At 38.9% G+C, this 16,297-nt stretch overlaps 1 protein-coding gene across 2 annotated transcripts in view; it reads left to right on the forward strand.

Moving 5' to 3' along the window:
- The first annotated feature begins 591 nt into the window (after positions 1 to 591).
- Positions 592 to 16,297, forward strand: part of LOC103387639 (E3 ubiquitin-protein ligase NEURL1-like) — a 108,492-nt gene continuing 92,786 nt past the window's right edge. For both annotated transcript variants that reach the window (XM_017037287.2, XM_025061223.1), the window contains exons 1-2: positions 592 to 726; positions 5,479 to 5,581. The gene's annotated coding sequence lies outside the window, so the exon portion shown is untranslated. The remainder of the gene's footprint in view (positions 727 to 5,478; positions 5,582 to 16,297) is intronic.

The raw sequence follows: 16,297 nt of genomic DNA on the forward strand, positions 1-16,297 counted from the left end.
GTTATTAACAACAACAACAAAAACTTTACCTCTGTATATTTATGGGGGTAAAAAAAAAAAACAGAACACCAGAATGTACATATATGTGTTTCACATCTGTTTATATTCGTGACTAATCCAAATAATGGGATTTTTAATATTGAAAAAAAATCTCAATATTTAGTTCATATAGATACTGGTGGTCCCTCAGCTGTAATTACAACTGGTCTGAATTCACCTGACCAGAAGTTGAATCCTTCACAAATGCATGCTGGGAGTTGGGATGGTATTTTAAACTCCAGGTTCTTTGTCGCTGGGAGTTGGGATGGTATTTTAAACTTTACAAAAGGTTCTTTGTAAAACAACAAGTCTTCCCCACAGTGTGTGCAAATAACGTGTGACGACTGATAAGAGCAGCACTTGTTGATCAATGGTCGATTCTTGAATATATATATATTCAAGAATCGATATATATATATATAGATATATATATATTTATATATATATATATTTACTGAATATACAGTCGTATATCAACGTTTTTAGACTGATTCATCTTCACAAATGAATTGATTGAGGTTACCTTGTTGTCATGACTGTAGGCCAGTATCCAGTTCTCTTGCGTTGGGTGGAAGAGAAGGCTGAGGATGTTGAAGTTAACAGGATGCTTCTCAAAACTGGCTCCTTCATCTGAACTGATGAGAACTGCGCTTTCCACCTCCGGGTCGCTCAGCACCATGATCTGAGGTAAAATCAGCCACACACACACACAGACACACACACACACCACACAAAGAAAATACAAAAGCACGCAAAAAGACAGATAAGCAGAGGATCGTTTGAAAACAATATTTTCTCAAAATCCAGTTTGTTTTTTATTAAATCAGTCTGAATGAGTCCTCATGATAAATGCTGACCTTCTGTTTGTTGGTAGGGCAGACATACAGGAAACTCAAGACCGTCCTTGAACCCACTCTGTCGTTGAGTTTGTTGTAAGTGCTTCCATAATCAGTAGATCTGGATAAAAAATAACAACAACTCTCAAACACAGGTTTGGAACGTTTTAGACCATTAACTGCAAATCAATCACTCTTTTCTTGACTGCATCCCCAAAGAAAACCATATGTGCTTAGATTGATTTTTTTCTACCATTCAGGCAGCCTATTGGATTTAAAGAGGAATCAACTCAAAAAAGGTTCACACTGCTGGAATAAAATGTACTGAATGCCTCAGTAACAGTTACTGCTAAAACCTGATTTATGAGATATAGCTACATACGAGAGAAAGTCAAAGGATTCTTAGACTGACTGACCAATTTTATTTGAAGACAACAGAAATATTGCTCGTAAATATGCACCAAAATTCTAAACTCTAACCAGTTGCAATTAGGGATTTCATCATCAGCTATGATGTCAGCCAAAAACAAAAAACTATGAAATTAGCTAAAAAAAACAAAACAAACAAATAATAAGTAATAATAAGTTAGGGACAAAAAACAAAACAACTATGAAGTTAGCCACAAAAAGATAAAAGATGAAGTTAGCAAAAAAACAAAACAAATATGAAGTTAGCCAAAAGTATAAGGTTAGCATAAGGCAGCACCTACAACGTTAACCAAAAATAAAATAAATATGAAAAAGCAAAGAAAAAAAACATCTAGAAACTTAGCAAAAAAACCAACATATATGAAGTTAGTCAAAAACAGAAGCCAGAAGTAAATTATCTTTTGCAAAACTAAAAATTTTGCTCTAATTTTCAAATGTCTTTATTGGAAGTTGAAAAACCTGATCAAATAAAATGTTGAACAGCACAACAATTGACAAAGATTTAATGACAAAGCTCAGATTGTTGAAGTGTCAAATATTAGATGTTAATGTGGACATTTTTGTGATCGCGACCTGATGTCGACAGGACAACGTTTCCGAAGCTAATTGTTCATTCCAAACATTTACCCATTTTATGTGGAGTATTTTTTTTAATTAACGAAATGCCACCAACAAATTCAAACACATGTTGGGTAGCAGAGTCGCTACCCAGACTGGTGGCAGACTTGTCTTAATCTCATAAAACATTAAGGTGAAAAGTTGGGACAGATGGCGTCTCGTAAAAGCAGTGCAATTCCAGAAGATTAAATCCATTTTTCCATGAAATCTGCACCGTCTATCTTGTAAAGGTTGCACGGGGAGGTGGTATTTGATGAAGGGCAGGTGACACCGTGAACAAGTCAGCAGCCTGTCACGGCGCAACATACATACAGAGACAAACAACTGTACACACTCACATTCTCACATAGAGAATATTTACAGTCTCCCATTACCCCCATAACCTCAATCTGCAAAGCCATCAAAGGAGAATGCCCAGAGAAAAGACACACACACACACACACACACGCAGAACATGCAAATGCTGAAATGCTCTGCAACCCACTTTAAAAGTTAAAAACGTACCACAGACATGTTAATATAAACCTGCAGGGTAACGAAGCAGCTGGTTCATCTGCTTTTGTCCCTAACACTCTGCAAAATACAGATAAGCATTACAATTATAATTAAAATGTCAATTAAAAAGAAAATTAAATACAATTAGAGGCATAAAAATAGGTTCATTTGCACTGTTTTTATTTTAGTTCTGTTTTGTGATTTTGTTTTTCATGGCAGTACAGCTGCAGGCAGGATACAGGTTTGTCAGACATTTTGAGTTTCGGGAAACCGAATGTGTCTCCGCACTAAGATGTACCCGCTGTCATTGTTTGGAGAGAAGAAGTCGTCACCTCTGCTAAACCAAGACTGGTTTAGCAGAGAAAATGGATTGCCTTGAGAGTCATCTGGGCGAGTGTGCAGCAGCTTTACTGTGAGTGAGAATGAGTCTCGCGAAAGACTTTGAGATGATGGGGGTTAGACCAACTGGGCCGACATCGTTCAGGCAGCTCACCGGGTCGTTTTTCGGGCCACTGGAACAACGGCGGCTGACTTGAGGCAGGTCAGGGCCGATGCTAACTGGTCTTCGCATGCTTTCAGTACCCTTCCAACTGGTCCTGTCTGGACCAGTTGCTTTCCTCGCATTGACTTTGGATGCTGCTGCAGTTGGATGGGGGCGTCGTTCTTTCAGACAGAGCAGAGTCGTTTTGGCTTTGTGTTACAGTGGTGTCAGGTGTTGGTGGAGGCGTCTCTCACAGTGCAGGTGTCTTTGTAGCCAGCGTTGACTTTGATCCCCTGCCTGGAGTTGCTATTGAAGTGCTACGCATTGCCCTGTTGGTTTTTGCGCCTTGCCTCTCTGATGCCTCTCTACGTGGACCAGCGTGCCTCTCTTTAAGCCCGCTGGTCATCTGACTTGAAGGCCTCATCACGTGCTCTAAGTAAGCTCTGCAACTTGCTGTTGAGCCAGGGCTTCTGGTTCGGGAACACTTTAATAGACTGTGTAGTGCTTATAGAGTCAGTACAGAAGCTGATGTCACAGAGTACAGCAGATGTCTGACTTCCCAGCAAAAATCTCTAGGGCTGCGGTGGCTTCCTCAGTCCATACCTTGACTGTTTTGACTGTTGGCCTCTTTCTGCATATCGTCGTAGTAATAATACCCCAAGAGTAGTGCACTGGTGGCGCTTTGGCCCATAGGCGGTCGTGGAGACTGCTGCCCCCGCGACTCGTTAACGGATAAGCGGATGAAAATGGATGGATGGATGGAGTAGTGGTAGAACTGGCTGCTAATACAGTTCAGTACCAGCAGGACTGGACTAGCAGTCCCGTTGATAGTTTCCTGACTGACCCAGATATATATATATATATATATAATAAAGTAATCAACAACCAGGTATAACTCCTCAATAAAAAACAATATTTTAATATGTCAGTATACGTTTGTATAAGCACATATACACGTATAATGACATATTAAAATATTGTTCTTTAACCTGGTTTGAATTAAATTATCAAGAGACAAAATGTTGTGTATTTTATTGAGGAGTTGTACTCGGTTGTTCATGTTAAAATCTGGAATTAAAGCAAATAGATGCTGGAGTGCATGAAAACAGTGTAAATTCACAGCACTCTGTCAGGTGGGTAGATGCAAACGAGTATGGTACGCAGGTGACAAGGCACATAAAGATGCTGAGTACACAAGATGTAAATCTATAATGCATGCATGTAAAATACAGAGACGAGCTGGCTGCTGGGAGACACATGTCAGCCGGTGAAGGTGAAGCTACACTTTAAGCAAATGAACGGGGACGTGTGACATCCACCTGTTTATACAGTGGTGAGCATTAGATGAATAGGTAATTTATTTATGCCAAATGAAGGAGGCCGAGGGACGCTGATGATGTCATAGTAGGTGTTTAAACAACGGCACTGAAGGTATTCTGCGAAACAGGAAATGCATTCGAGAGCTTAGTCGGGATACAACAATCCTTGCGAAGGAGTTCAATTACAAATGTGAAATGTTAGCCAAGCTATCTATTCCTAATCCTCAGTCGATGTGAGCATCAGGAGGCACAAAGCCAAGTGACATTCTGCATTAAAACGCCTGACACCTTCATTAGGCAATTTCATCTTGACAACGCAGCACTATTTAGCGAAATGCATCTTTGACAAACCAAACATCCACATTACAAATGTCAGGACGGCCTTCAATATATGCCATCTGATTATTCATGTTACACTGATGAGTAATTAAGGCACGGATCACTGATTAAATGATTACTTTTGGGAATGTTATTTAGTAAAAGCAATAACATTACATTACAAGAAATGTCCGGTCAAGATGTGATTTTTTTTTTTTCCAAATAACATTTCTTTAAATCTGGCAGGACCAGAGTGGACACAACAACAAAAAATGTTAATATATTTTGCAAATACATATTAAAATAGTCCAGGAAGGAATTTTTACCAGCGGCGTGAAATGTTCTTTGACAGAAAATATTATTCTAAAATTCCTGAAAACAAAGTGTAGAAATATGCTAATGTAATTCCCCCAGTCTTTTAATTGGACAGAGGTGTTGGAGGTGGTTCATCTACAGGGACACTGCCTCCTTCGTGTACGTTTTCTCATTTCCTTTTCACTTCCTTGTTGAGCCTGTTTACCAGCGAAACACCTCGCAGGTTGGAGTAACTTAACGCCATAAAGGATGCCAGCAAACAAATAGCAATCCTAATGAAACCGTATGTGATGTAATGTGATGAAATGCATGCAATGTTTGTTTGGAGTGATTTTGTTTAGTGTGTTGTTGATATTTTAGGGCAGGTGTTTCCAACAGTTTCCATGCCAAGGACCCCTACAAACAGAATTATTAAATATTAATAATATTAATAAATATTTCCTTATTTATTTATATATTATTATTATTATTATTTATTCACTATTCACTATTCACGCTCCTTTGGTCCAGACTTATAAAGTTTGTTGTTTAGCTTAAGTATATTTCTGTTTGATTCCTTGATTTGAGGTATTTTTAATCAGCCAATGGTTTGTAGTTGTTAATTTTTTGTTTTTTCATTTTGTTTCAGGAAGTGTCTTTTTGTCCCTTGGTTGGATATCCAGTGCGGCCTGGGGGACGTCAGGTGGGAGGCTGGGCACCGTGGTGAGGACCTCACTCCTGATGTGTGTAAGGTAGGCGCTGTGGCACCATTTCTTTTTTTTTGGATCCCTGTTGTGTTGCACCTCTGTAGGAAAGGGCACATTTCCAGTTGTCTGCCTCCCACTGTGAACCCCAGTCCACTGATTTTAGTTTTATGTTAATAACATAATTCTTCTGTTATATTAGTTTATTATGGTTTTCATACCCTGGGGGTGCGCGTCCCTAGGTGGCGTTGTCGGTCCCCTAGTGAAGTTTCTTTCCCTCTTTGTCTGTTTCTGTTTCCCTCTCACCACATATACTTTAGAAAACTCCACTCATTGTTACATTTACAAAAACTTGCAAAAATTGTGCGTCAAATTAACAACAATTACGAGACAAAAAGATTCAAAGCAATTTGTCGAAAGGTTACGAGGTGACAGAGGCGATGGTGGGTCGTGACTGCCATTATTTAAATGGACTCTAATCAGATTAGGTCGTCCGTGTTTGTCACAACATGTGAAGCAGTCCAGCATCCAAAGACGAGGGTAGCTGTGTTTGTCACGTTGGTCTTCATATTTCTCCTTGCCTACAGAAAGCCAGCAGTGACTCTCTTCTTTCTACCTGAGTGCCTCTAAATGTAATTTCCCTCCATAATTGGATAGCTACGCAGCGTCTGCTATCGTTGTCTGTGCATTAATCTGAGTTGTTCCATTGTTGACATTGACTTGGCCCTAAACACATTTGTATTCCTGCTTAAGTACGGCTTTCAGATGCCGTATCTGCCTGTGATCGCGCTGGCAGGAGAAAACGCCTCTCAAATGATGTGATTACATTGTGAACTTTCTTTACCAGAAATGACACTCATCTCCGAGCGCACTTGACTTGACGCATGTTTGGGTTTGCTGCTGCTCCAGTCGACCATTGATCGGCACATTTCATTTGGCCACCAACAGCCCTGCAGCTGCGGCCATTAATCATTTATTGTGTTATCAAAAAAAATCATTGACTTTTCTTTTTTCTTTTTTTTACCCAGAGCTTTCAGTTTTCTGCATTTCTAATACCCACACTAAGAGCCTTTTGTGCAACCCCTGCGGTACACACTTAATTTACTCAGGGTGCCAATGTTAAGCAGACACCTTGATGATGGAGGACCTCCTGTACACAATAGGGGAATTCAAAACATATCAAGTCAGGTGTAAATCTCAGTAGCGCCTGTGGTGAAACAGACATAATTTGAAGCCGTATGCTTGGCAGACTAAGGCTGGCTTTTTTTCTCATGTATTTCAGAAAATAAATGAGTTCTGTGCACGCTCTGGGAGAGGTGAGAACAGGCACATATCAGAGACTGAATTGGGCTCAATACTATAATCCTAATGAATTGGATTCATACTTATGATCTGACAGAAGTGTCGAACACATCTCAAGATTTACTGGGTGGGATTACTACAGTGCTACGGAGTAGTGATTGTGTTATTTTATTAAAAAAAAAAAGTTTGGGAGATGAAGGTCTATCAATTAACAAAGTCTATTGCCGTATATACACTATCGTTGCGTTTCTGAAACAGGAAAAAAATAAAAAATAAAATCAGTTTTATTTGGGGAAGCAGAAGAAAACAAATTTGCTCCTAAAACAGTTGCCATACTTAATTAAATTAAAAATAAAATAACAATAGCCCTATCCTTATTCTTTGATTTAAAATATACAAATATATTTGTATATAAATGTATTAATTTAAAGTAACTATATTGTATTATGTAATAGCATTTCCCATGATTACTTGCATTTGTTTATTGTTTTTGTTTAATATTTTTTAATAATGGCGCCTCACTTTGTTTTAATGAAGCACATCAGTCCTACTAGATGATATTAATTCATCCATCATCGTGGGGGCGGAGCCTATCCTAGCAGTCAGTGAGCAGGGCACGTCATATAAGGACAGTTTGCCAGTCCATCGTGACGATGCATTCAAGGGCAAACCGCCATTCACACACACATATTCTCACTCATACTGATGGATATACAGTACAGTATCTTGCTCTTAGTGTGTGTCCTGTGGTTTCAGCCAGCTAAGGTCAGGTCCCTGTGCTTGTGTCTTCGGGGAGTCCCCAAAGACACAAAGCTTGTGTCCGTGGGACTCCCCGGAGACACAAGCTAAGGAAAAATGGAAGATGACACTGTAAATTGGCCACAGTTATGAATGTGTCAATCATTGCTCTGGCAACCTGACGAGAGTGAACTCTGTTCTTCACTGGACATCAGCTAAAACGTTTCATAACAGGATAAAAGCAGATGGAAAAAAAATCCTTATTTTTTTAACATTTGTTATCTTTTGAATGAAAACAATAATATGATCTTTTATTTGTGAGAGAAATATCCGGCAGTAACGCCACACAGTGGTCTGGTGGTTATTACTATTCTCTAGCACAGCTGTTCAAAGTCTGGCCCGGGGACCAATTTTGGCCCTTGGGTAGTTTTTGTACGGCCCATAGCCAGGAAATAGATCGCTTGTGATCCGCCAAAATGCACCCGGGGACCAATTTTGGCCCTTGGGTATTTTTTGTACGGCCCATAGCCAGTCAGGAAATAGATCGCTTGTGATCTGCAAAAATGCTATTTCATGTATCGTAGTAATAGAGTTTGGGGAGTAATAGGAAATCAGGACTGGTTGTTTTTCTGTGTATTTAGCTCACTAACTGGCGACCCACCTGAGGGTCGCGACCCAGTCTTTGGGGAAACAATTAATTACACCATACTAGTGGCTTTTAGTTGTTGTTTAACATTAATAATAGATAATAAAACCAAACCTATAAGATGTCAGGTCTGCCTGTGCCTGTCTTAAGCCCAGCTAACGTATTTCCTACACAAAGTTATTGTTGTGTCTGAACACAGAAAGTTTTAATGAAAAAAAAAAAAAAAATCTCTGTGAACATTATAGTGTTGGTGATAAGGAGATGTTGCTGTGAACCTCGTTTATGTCATTTTCATCATTTGAAACCGACCTTTATTAAAGTATATTAAAACATATTGGCCTTTATTCCCGACTGTTCATAACACAGTGAGGAAAACACAATCAATCTCACTTACAGCACACGGCGAGCTCCAAGTTCACTTATTGTTTTCAAAGCATGCGTTTAGCTTTTCTTTTTTTTTTTTGTTTATAAAACTCATGCAAAGATTCATTTTCTGATTAGATTAAATAAAAGTAGAAAAGTACACTTACCTCCAGAGGGAGCTCTCGGTAACCGCTCCCAGGTTAAAGTCATACAGCTTTGTCAAGATGAGAATTACCTGCAACGACACAGCAGCGGACACGTTTGATCACCTGTCAGGGTCGGCTCTTAGGGCGTCACAGCGCAGCCAGCTGGCTGCACCTGCTACAGCAGGCCCTTTAAAGCCTTTTAGTATGAAATATCAGCCTTTTACAGTCTGTCATCATGATCAGGAGAGCTTGTCATGTTGTCAGGAGGTGTCACTCTCCTGTTGGCAGCATTTGAAAAAAAAAACACCTATGTAAGCTGTCAAAAGCTGTGTGTATGTCACATGAAATGATACATGTCACTTCAATCACAACATAATTCAGTCAGGTGAAGAATGAAAACATTCTCGTCTTCGTTTTTACCCCCAACACTGGGTATTAGCAGGGATGCAAACCTCAACTAAAATAAATTTTTTATTTTGCTTTATAGATAATATTTTACCTTTTTGTAAAGAACATCAAGTTGCCGTTAGACTAAATGCCTTTGCATGTTTTCTGAGTGGTCCATAAAACCCGTTGCCGTTAGACTAAATGCCTTTGCATCTTTGGCAAGACACGTAGGCCACAAGGAAATGCTGTGCGAATACATTATTGTCACTCCAATGCCATTATAAATGACTTCCCGGGGGGAATGCTCATAACTCTGTATAGAAAGCGGGGGTCGGGAGGGGAGTTTAGGGCAGGGGTGCGGACGAAGGAAGAAAACAAAACCTTGATAATCGCAATCGAGGAGCAGAAACGTAGCATAATACGACATCATTTTCAAAGGCAGAAAGATAGGTCAGAAGCTCAATTACTGTGAGTTTAAGCACATTAACCTCATAGGACCCAGTGGAACGAGTCATTAAACTGAGAAAGGCAACGTGAGACTTGGAGGAACAAAGACAAGGCGCTAAGTCTGCTTTAGAAATGTTAAAAACCCAATTGACCCACAATTTAGCCATCAAACAGCCACCGTGCATGACTGGGACTGTCTGCATTACAGGTTAATTAACCAATCACACGGCAAGATAAGCATTTGCATAACTAAATGCACCATGTCTGCGAGGTCCCACACTGGAGTCTGAATCAATTTGGAGTGCAGACTTAGTTAAATGGCTGTGATGTTCGGCCTAATTGCCTGTTCTGAAAAAATAGATACAAGAGAACGAGTCTGCGTTGATCGTTTGCCTCTTCGGCTCTCGGTGCTCCCAACAATGGCTTTGTGCCTTTGGACATTATAAATACTTTGAGGAATATTAAATGTGGAATTGATTTTTATCAGCGCAGCAACCAGAAGCCGTTTGCTTCCCACCAAAGGGTTTTTAAACAACAGTGCAAATTAATTGCCTCAACAAGTGCATGTTCACAGTTTTATGAGCCTCTATCACGAGCACAATTTAGATCCAACTTAAACAGATGCTTTGGCAACTTTAGATTAGGACGTAAAAAAAAAAAAAAAAACATCCATAAGAAGAGACTGAACCGTCAGACACCGCAGCAGGCTTTCACTCAGAGACAAAGCACCGCGTGCCACAGGGAGCTCTATGTGAGCTGCCGTCCATGTGTTTGCACGGATGGCTCATTAACAAAAGCTGACCCAATGATTTGGGTCGCTGACGATCGACCCCAGAGACCAACACTCTATTTAGGCAGATGACTGTCTGGATGATTTGTCCCTAAGTGGATACATCAAGACTCCATCACTACACCCACATCTTCAACGGCATTGATGTGTGATCCCCGGCTGCAGTCAATAGGGAACAGCTAATATACGTGCAAACACAATGGGGAAGACGACAAATAAAAATGCATCTAATGAAACTGTAAAAACCCTCTATGGCAAAGCCTCTCTTTTTTTGAATTTATGCAAATACAAACAGCAAACACAAAATGGCTTCCAGAATTATTTTGAGCCTTGGAGGTACGTACGATCCTCCATGCATGTCCTTGCGCAATTGCATACATGAAATTAAGTAAGGACCCTGGAAGGCCAAATGCAGTGCATTTATTCATGTTTATGTTTTATTGATGTGTGAAAAGAGAGCTTTGCCTCGGGAAAGCCAACCAATCATTTTCCAGATTGGCTCCCACCCTCGGAGAAGTCGGGTTTAGTCATCCTTTTATCCCAACTCCCTTTTTTGCTTAGTGATTTTTTTTTACTTTCTTAACTTACATTTTTATTTTTAAATGAGGCTGTGTTTGTTTATTTTGAAATAAATTGATCACAAACAGCTGATGTCCAGGTAGGAAAAGACTTTCGACCCGTTCCGTTCGACAATTTTTGCCTCCATGGCAACGTGGCGGTCACTGCCATAATGTCAGTGTGATATAAAGTATCTGCTCGGTGTAAACGTCTCATCCACATACGTAAAATACACCATAAACTTTAAAGAGAGTAGTGTGTGCATTCACAGAAAATTGGATCAAATCAACCTTGATATCAGTTATGGTCAGTTGTTGTATGTTTTTTCTTTATCAACCTTGATATCAGTTATGGTCAGTCGTTGTATGTTTTCTCTTTTTTCTTCTTGTGAAATCTATTTTTCAAATAACCAGGCAAATATGAGTTACCTCTACTTGATAATATTTAATATATATTTTCTCATACTAATTTAATTCTAGGGATTTCACCAAAGAATAGAATCACAGCTATATTTCCAATTTTTTATTTTTTTTATTTGACTTGCTCCTGATCTACCAGTAAACCAGGTCCTCGGTTTACAACGTCCTCGGTTTACAGCGTCCTCGACCTACAGCATTTTTTTGGTTACTTTGCCATGTCTCATAAATTTATGAAAAGTCTTGTTCCGTTGTTCTGAAGCATGGCATCAAAACAAATTTCCCACCGAAACCAGATGTTGAGCGGAATACGTCATCATGCGGCGCTATACGCAGAAGATGCCTTTGTTTAACTTCGCCAGTTGTACGCCATATATTGCTCTCCTTTCTTTACGCTTGTGTTGTGTGTTAGTCAGACTCTTCTGATGTTTTTATGACCTAGATTATGATGTCACCACTGTGTTAGCGTAGGTGAGTGACAGAGGTACTGATGTACAGTATGTGAGTTCAGACTTACAGCAAAAATCGAGTTACATCGCACTGTAAGAACAGAACTCTGACGAGGGCGAGGACCCCCTGTGCTACGTTAGCAATCCACAAGTAGATTGCGATCTTCTTATTGGGCACCCCTGATAAGGTGGAATCTGAAAGGGGTATTAAATCTCAACACATAGCAAACATTTTTACCCCAGCTCATATTTGATTTAATAATTAATAGTTAGCTATGTCTCAACTGTAATATTGTTAATAAACTGAAATAGACTGTTTTAACACATGCACACAGTGTTATCTTCAAAATAAACCTGTTGCTTCTCTGGCCCACAGTAATGATTAATACATTTACATTCTAATCTTATTTTGCTTCTCTGGCCCACAGTAATGATTATTACATTTACATTCTAATCTGTCTAATTGTCAGGATTAGAACTAACTCACATGGTTCCAAATGATTTTGAGTTTGTTTGCTGCTCGGCAGTTCAGTGCCATGTGATAAACAGGATTACAAGGAATACAGTTGGCTCCATGTAGATGTGCTGCAGTTTTTGAACCTCACCAGAGGGGACAACTAAAAGATCTAAATTAATTTCCAAGGGACCCGCCGAGTTGGAAACAGTGAGTGATGCACAGCTCTTTGTAAAACCTCTGCTAACAGCTCCTACTGAGAGAACGCTCACGAACACATCTCTTTATCTTATTTACCTTCAGCATCTTCTGAGTGGTTTACTCCTAAACCGTCAGGCATTTACATTCTCATGAATACACATAACCCCTTTTGTACCCTACTGTGGGGTAAAGAGAGCCGCACACAAAGCCGTCTCCTGGGAGAAACCTGTGTCATTCTGTTATCCTCCGAGACTAACTGCAACATCACAACATCGAACAACTAGATGAAATGTGTCAACGCTAATTAAATTATTTCTTCAATAGGAGCTTTCACAATACACTGCCTTCTTTTTCATGTCAGCCCTCTGAAGGTCAGGTTTTGAAAACACATCAGATTAAATATATCGAGCAACTGCAGGTAGGGAATTCATCCAGAGATTGAATTGACAGACAAATGGGCCGCTTTAAAATGCACCTACACTGAAGCCCTGAAGGAATCTGATAATAATAATAATAATAATAATAATAATGTAGTGTATTCATCTCATATTTTTTATTACCTTGTATTATCATGTATTGTTATTTATTATTATTATTATTACTTGGAACAATGATAATAACCACAGACATTAAATCAGAGTGCAAATAATAACATCTATTCTAGTATTTTTTTTATATCAAATGTAATATTAAATCATTTATTATATTCTAAGCTTCCAGGGACATCTATCATAAATTCTAATTTAAAAACAACTCCTTTTCCTGTGACTAATCCAAATGACTTTCCTTAGGTCTATCTGAAAAGACATTTGTTTAAAAAAGAAAATTCAAAGTTTTATAGTTGTGGGTGGCTGTTTTATTGAATCCCTGATTCTAAAGAAACTGTGGGTGGGGCCAAATCTGGAGAGTCAGATGGACTTCAACAGTGACAGTTGGAAAGGTTGATGTCTGGTGACACTCACCAGATTAGACTATCACAGGTTCCAGCATCTATGCTTAAATTTGATCACGCAACAAAAAGAAAAACACCCTGCACATCAGACGGTGTCTCAAAGTTCCAAGTTATCTACCAAGGCTGACCAATTACCTGAAATTCGATTACAACTTTATCTTTAACTCCAATTGATCGATCACAGAAACAACATAATGGAAGCACCAAATATGAATTTGATGTTAGATGGTATAAACATCAAGTGTTGTTTATATGAAAAGAGACATATTTACATTCTACACATTCATCCACCAGAATCATTCCAAGAATGTTAAAAATGTGATTTCTAATAACTCCGGCCTCCCAGCCAGATCCCAGAGGCAGGCATTCCTCTCATGTGCATACACACACACACACTAACACAAAAACTAATAATTATTTACACACACACACAAACAGCTAAGGCACAACAGCTTGTGAATGTTGGGGAGTCTTTTGACTGTTCTTTTTCAAAGAGAATGGTATCAGGGAAAAGATAATAGAGGCATAAAAAGGAGTGGCATCGTGCTGTGGCTGTGGCTAATGTGACGGGAGTGACAGAGAGGAGAGTGACTGAAATTAAAGTCATCACACTTAATGTCTAACAGTGTGGGGTGTGAGCGCTGCTCGTGGTAAAAAGCAGATACTGAACTCTTAGTGTTTTGGCGACAAAAATGATTCAAACATTGCGATAAAATATTCTTAATAAATAATTGTTCAACCTTTTTTGAACCATGGTACATGTATTATATTGGGAAAAAAATCTCATAAATGTCACAAAAAATATATGTAATGAAGGATAATGATCTTCTAGTTTCAATTTACCAAGAATTTACAGACTGAACCCTTGGCCTGTTTAGTTGTGCACATCACTGATATGCTCACAGGAGTTGAAGAAAGACACGCGTTTTAATAGCCATATCCTGTCACCTGGTGGAAGAGTAATGAATTGTTCTGCTTGTTAATGTTGTTAATATTACTACTTCGAGTAAACAATTAATAGTTTTCATACCAGTAAAGTACTTTACAATTTTTCGTTGTATACCTCATGATCTCTCATAGAACAAACGTATTCGGGGGTGGACGGTTCCAAAGACCCTCGTGTTCATAGTGCTGCGATACTCTGGCAAATAGTACACAGATTACCAGGCAAATACTAGTTTTGAATCATATCCAGTATGTATTAACATTTTGTAAAAAGGGCGCAATAAGCAGTAATTATATGATAATGATCACTACCTTCTTCATGAATAGATAATGATAAGTGAGTATTTTATTTGGCGTAAAAAACGTAGGTTATATTGTTCAACATGACCATTAATGTGTTTTTAAATAAGCAGTGAAGCATGAGCATGTTTGTGCCGGACGCCTTAGTTCCACCAGGTTGGTTCGTCTGATACTGTCTGCCACAGGTAGCTGTGCATTCATCACGCAGCTCCGGCATGAATGTCATCACAGTATTTATGTCTACAGCGGGCGCACTGATCATTGGACAGCTTGACTAATTAATTGCAACAACCAGTGGTATTCTATTCTTCTGTCTCAGATACGCTGCACACAATATATCATATTTGTGACCGTCCAGATTAACTGCAAAATAATTCCGGTTTCTTAAAAACATTTGCATGCGTGGGTCACAGTGACGGTATGCTGTTTTATTAAATGGAGTCTCAGGACGGGGTCACAGAGGCTAAGATCTGATCAAGTCAACAACACAAGTTTACCAGAAAGAGGAGACAGAACAAGAGCAACTGAATGTCAAAACGATGATCAGAAGCAGTAATGCTTAGCTAAGCAATCGACCTTTGGACATAAACCTGAGGTAGATTAAGCCTGGTTTAGCGCATCATTAACACACACACATCGTTGCCTGTGTCAGTGTTTTTATGAGCATGTGTGACAGTAAAGATCAAAGTAACACTACTGAAGATGTTGAGCTGACACACACACACACACACCTCTAAGACAGAGTGATCTTTCAAAGTAAGCTAAAAGCACTGGACACAGTGGGGAGAGCTAGGAATACAAAATAATGCAAATCCACTGAGGCTCCCTAATGCACCATGGCCATTATCAGACAGCAAAGGCTTGAAGAGAGGCTGGATATCCTTTGTTCACTTCACTGCATTTCACCGTCATGTAGGTGACAAAGAATAATAAAAAAAAAAGTTTCCTTGCTGAGCTCTTGTATTCTAATATTCATCACAGGAATATGAGATATTTAATATAAAGAAGTTTCACCTATCCCAACTGGGTTGATGCACCCCCCAAATCCCCACACCATCAAAAAAAGAGCAACAGCTTTTCTTGTAAAGGCAGCATGTTTAGTCATGCTCAAATTACCAGAACGCACATACAGTATATAACCATTTATTTATTAAAATGTGAGCTATTGATTTAAAAGTAGGGATGTCCAATAATAACTTTTTGTCGATATCTAATATGCCGATATTGTCCAAACACTTAAATTTCAATTCCGATACAGATATAGACCGGGTAATATTTCTTTGTTTATCAGTACAAACCACTGTATGAGTTATTGGCACCAGCATTTTGCATACAATCCCCTGATTATTAAAAAAGCGTAATTAAATAAACTGCAATGCTGCCATCTAGTGACTTTCACTTTAATATACAGCTGTTTATCCGCAAAACTCATTAATTGGCGAAATCCAGGCAGTGCAGTATCGGGATTACATTATTGGAAAAAATCGATATCGGGCCGATAATATCGCTGCTGTTTTCGTATAAATAGGAAGTTGAGTAACTTTTTTTTCAATCTTGTATATGTTTGTTGTATAATAAGTTAATAAATGTTAAGTGACAAGTACAAGCATGAGGTAATTTTTTCATGACTTGCTAAACAAAGCAGAAAAGAAAATGTAATTATTCTTTTC

This window comes from Cynoglossus semilaevis, chromosome 12, assembly GCF_000523025.1.
Source record: "Cynoglossus semilaevis isolate Cse_v1.0 chromosome 12, Cse_v1.0, whole genome shotgun sequence".
Taxonomy (NCBI): Eukaryota; Metazoa; Chordata; class Actinopteri; order Pleuronectiformes; family Cynoglossidae; genus Cynoglossus; species Cynoglossus semilaevis.